This window comes from Natator depressus, chromosome 13 (genome assembly GCF_965152275.1).
Source record: "Natator depressus isolate rNatDep1 chromosome 13, rNatDep2.hap1, whole genome shotgun sequence".
NCBI classification, from domain to species: domain Eukaryota; kingdom Metazoa; phylum Chordata; order Testudines; family Cheloniidae; genus Natator; species Natator depressus.
In genome coordinates, this window is record NC_134246.1 from 22,229,885 (window position 1) to 22,235,075 (window position 5,191).

Consider the following 5,191-nt stretch of genomic DNA (forward strand, 5'->3'; position numbering starts at 1 on the left):
CCATTGGAATTCTGGGCTGAGCTTCCAATGCCTAATGGGGCCAAAAATTTGTCGCGTGGGTAAATGTGTAAATGTGTAAATGATATGGGTAAATGTTGTCAGTCAACCATCCCTCCCGCCGTGAAAGCAACAGCAGACAATCATTTCGTGCCCTTTTCCCTGGATTGCCCGAGCAGACGCCATAGCATGGCAAGCATGGAGCCCGTTCAGCTCACCGCAGCACTTATGACCATTGTAAACACCTCGCGCATTATCATGCAGTTTATGCAGAACCAGCACCTGAAAAACCAGACGTGGAGGCCACGGCAGCACAGTGATGAGGACATGAACATAGATTTCTCTAAAACCGTGGTCCCCCGCAATTTGGAGATCATGGTGCTACTAGGGCAAGCTCATGCCAGTGAACACCGATTCTGGGTCCAGGAAACAAGCACAGAGTGCTGGGACCGAATAGCGTTGCAGGTTTGGGATGATTCCCAGTGGCTCCGAAACTTTTGCATGCATAAGGGCACTTTCATGGAACTTTGTGACTTGCTTTCCCCTGACCTAAGCGCAAGAATACCAAGATGAGAGCAGCCCTCACAGTTCACAAGCGAGTGGCAATAGCCCTGTGGAAGCTTGCAATGCCAGACAGCTACCCGTCAGTGGGTAATCAATTTGGAGGGGCCAAATCTACTGTGGGAGTTGCTGTGATGCAAGTAGCCAACGCAATCATTGAGCTGCTGCTATCAAAGGCAGTGATCCTGGGAAATTTGCAGGTCATACTAGATGGCTTCGCTGCAATGGGATTCCTTAACTGTGCTGGGACTATAGACGGAACCCATATCCCTATCTTGGGACCGGACCACCAGGGCAGCCAGTATATAAACCGCAAAAGGTGCTTTTCAATGGTGCTGCGAGCACTGGTGGATCACAAGGGACGTTTCACCAACATCAACGTGGGATGGCTGGGAAAGGTTCATGACGCTCGCGTCTTCAGGAACTCTGGTCTGTTTAAACGGCTGCAGAAAGGGATTTACTTCCCAGAGCAGAAAATAACTGTTGGGGATGTTGAAATGCCTACAGCTATCCTTGGGGACCCAGCCTACCCCTTAATGCCCTGGCTCATGAAGCCGTACACTGGCACCCTGGACAGTAGTCAGGAGCTGTTCAACTACAGGCTGAGCAAGTGCAGAATGGTGGTAGAATGTGCATTTGGGCCTTTAAAGGGTCGCTGGCACAGTTTACTGACTCACTCAGACCTCAGCGAAACCAATATTCCCATTGTTATTGCTGCTTGCTGTCTGCTCCACAATCTCTGTGAGAGTAAGGGGGAGACGTTTATGGTGGGGTGGGAGGTTGAGGCAAATCACCTGGCCGCTGAATACCTTCAGCCAGACACCAGGGCGGTTAGAAGAGCACAGCAGGAAGTGCGGCGCATCACAGAAGCTTTGAAAACCAGTTTCATGACTGGCCAGGGTACTGTGTGACACTTCTGTTTGTTTCTCCTTGATGAAAACCCAGCCCCTTGGTTGCCTCTAAATTCCCTGTAAGCCACCGGCCCTCCCCTCTTCGATCACAGCTTGCTTGCAAAGGAAATAAAGTCACTATCATTTAAAAAACATGTATTCTTTATTAATTGATTATAAAAATAGGGAGATAACTCACAAGGTAGCCTGGGTGGGGTGTGGGAGGAGGGAAGGAAAAGGCCACCTTAAAACTTGTTGAATGCCAGCCTTCTGTTGCTTGGGCTGTGCACTGGGGTGGAGCGGTTGGGTGCCCGGAGCCTCCCCCCGTGTTCATGGGCATCTGGGTGAGGAGGCTATGGAACTTGGGGAGGAGGGAGGGTGGTTAAACAGGGGCTGCATCAGCAGTTTGTGATCCTGCTTCCGTTCATGAACCTCCGCCAGACACCGGAGCATGTCCGTTTGATCCCACAGTAGCCCCAGCGTTGCCTCCTGCCTCCTCTGATCTTCCTGCCGCCACCTCTCCTCACGTTCATCGGCCACTTTCCTGTACGCTGCTATTGTGTCCCTCCACACAGCTCTGTCAGTGCCGGACGACTGCATGAGCTCAGAGAACATTTTGTTGCGCATGCGTTTTTTTCGCCACCTTATCTGAGATAGCCTTTGGGACGGAGGAGGGAGGCTTGAAACATTTGCAGCTGCTGGAGGAAAAAAAGGGAGTGAAGTATTTTAAAAGATACATTTGACAGAACAATGGCTATACTCTTTCACAGTGAACAATACTATTCACATTACATAGCACATGTGATTTTGGTACAAGGTCACATTTTGCATCTTGTATTGAATGCCTGCGGCTTTGGTGTTAGAGATCACACACGCAGGGCTAGGCAACAGAATTTGGCTTGCAGGTGGCCATGGTAAGCCATAGTCTTTTGGCTTCTGCAACCTTCATAACAGCAGCGCCCTCCTCTCCCATACCAAGCAAAGCACGTTGAGTTGGCCATTTAGTGCTGCGGTTTTCCTGTTAACATGCAGCAGCAGAAACCAAACTAACACCCCCCCCCATCCAATTCTCTGGGATGATTGCTTTACCCCTCACCCCACCACATGGCTGGTATCAGGGAAGATCCCTGCTAGCCAAATGCGAACAGCTCAGCGCCAATGCCCCCTTCCCCCTCCCCCCCGACTGCATGGCTAACTGTGGGGAGGATTTCTTTTCAGCCACAGGCAAACAGCCCAGTAGGAACGGCCACCTCTGAATCTTCCCTTAATTAAATTCCCCTATTTCAACCAGGTTACCATGAACGATATCACTCTCCTGAGGATAACACAGAGAGATAAAGAACGGATGTTGCTTGAATGCCAGCAAACACCGGGACCATACGCTGCCAGGCTTTGTCATGCAATGATACCAGCTTACTTGCTACTAGCATGGCATGATAAAGTGTCCTACCATGGAGGACGGAATAAGGCTGCTCTCCCCAGAAACCTTCTGCACAGGCTTTTAGAGTACCTCCAGGAGAGCTTCCTGAAGATGTCCCTGGAGGATTTCCACTCCATCTCCAGACATGTTAACAGACTTTTCCAGTAGCTGTACTGGCCACGAATGCATCCCAAGTCCTCAGGGCTACTTAATCATTAAAAAATGCTTGCTTTTATGACATGTATTATATTTTAAAAGGTACACTCACCAGAGGTCCCTTCTCTGGCTTCGTTGGGTTGGGAGGGTATTTCAGTCAGGGTGATAAAAAGATCCTGGCTGTCGGGGAGAACAGTGTGCTGTGTATTCTCCCCAAGCTCGTCCTCCTCCTCCTCACCTTCCCCGTCTGCAAAATCCTCAGGCATAGCGGAGAGTACCCCATCATCGGAGTCCACAGACAGGGGTGGGGTAGTGGTGGCGGCCCCCCCTAGAACTGCATGCAGCTCAGCGTAGAAGCGACATTTCTCGTGCTCTGTCCCAGAGCGTCTGTTTGATTCTTTGGTTTTCTGGTACGCTTGTCTGAGCTCCTTAAGTTTCACACGGCACTGTGTTGCGTCCCTGCTGAAGCCTCTGTCCCTCGCGGCCTCGGAGATTTTTTGCAATGTTTTGGCATTTCGTCTTTTGGAACGTAGTTCTGATAGCATGAATTCCTCTCCCCACACAGCGATCAGATCCAGCACCTCCTGTTCGGTCCATACTGGAGCCCTTTTTCGATTCTGGGACTGCATGGTCACCTGTGCTCACCTGGCCAAACAGGAAATGAGATTCAAAAGTTCCTGGGGCTTTTCCTGTACACCTGGCCAGTGCATCCGAGTTCAGAGTGCTGTCCAGAGCGGTCACAATGGTGCACTGTGGGATAGCTCCCGGAGGCCAATACCTTCGAATTGCGTCCACACTAACCCGAATTCGAAATGGCAATGTCAATTTCAGCGCTAATCCCCTCACTGGGGAGGAGTACAGAAATCTGTTTTAAGAGCCCTTTATGTCAAAAAAAATGGCTTCGTTGTGTGGACGGGTGCAGGGTTAATTCGATTTAACGCTGCTAAATCTGACATCAACTCGTAGTGTAGACCAGGCCAGAGAGAGGTTGTGAGCAAGATACAAAGACTATGGACCAGAATGTGCCTGGCCCTTGAATGGGTTTGGAAGAAAGGGGAAAGGGCAAAGAGAGAGTGGAAAGGAGACTCTGTCCCTATTGCCTTATCCCTCCCAAGCATGGATTAGCCACAATTGTATCTCTTGCTAGGCACAAGGAGTTCAATTAGCTCGTACTGCTAGGAAGTGGGGAAGGGCAGGGAAGAGGCAGAGCCACTGCTCCTGTCATAAATATAAAGGGAAGGGTAACCACCTTTCTGTATACAGTGCTATAAAATCCCTCCTGGCCAGAGGCAAAACCCTTTCATCTGTAAAGGGTTAAGAAGCTAAGATAACCTCGCTAGCTCCTGACCAAAATGACCAATGAAGAGACAAGATACTTTCAAATCTGGAGCGGGGGAGCGGGGGGGGGCAGGGGAAGGGAACAAAGGGTTCGTCTGTCTGTGTGAGGCTTTTGCCGGAAACAGATCAGGAATGCAGCCTTACAACTGTTAGTTAGTAAGTAATCTAGCTAGAAATGCGTTAGATTTCCTTTTGTTTAATGGCTAGTAAAATAAGCTGTGCTGGATGGAATGTATATTCCTGTTTTTGTGTCTTTTTGTAACTTAAGGTTTTGCCTAGAAGGATTCTTTATGTTTTGAATCTGATTACCCTGTAAGGTATTTACCATCCTGATATTACAGAGGTGATTCTTTTACCTTTTCTTTAATTAAAATTCTTCTTTTAAGAACCTAATTGCTTTTTCACTGTTCTTAAGATCCAAGGGTTTGGGTCTGTGTTCACCTGTACAAACTGGTGAGGATTCTTATCAAGCCTTCCCCAGGAAAGGGGGGATATTTTGAGGGAAGACATCTCCAAGTGGGCTCTTTCCTTGGTCTTTGTGTAAGATGCTTGGTGGTGGCAGCATATGGTTCAAGGACAAGACAAAGTTTGTACCTTGGGGAAGTTTTTAACTTAAGCTGGTAAGAATAAGTTTAGGGAGTCTTTCATGCAGGTCCCCACATGTGTACCCTAGAGCTCAGAGTGAGGAAGGAACCTTGACAGCTCCATACCAAAAGGAAGTGTACACTACAACCTCCTAGGACCTGATCCAAAACCCAAATGACCTCAGTGGGAACCTTTCCATTGACTTTAATGGGCTTTGGATCAGGCTCTTTAAGGGCAACATGGA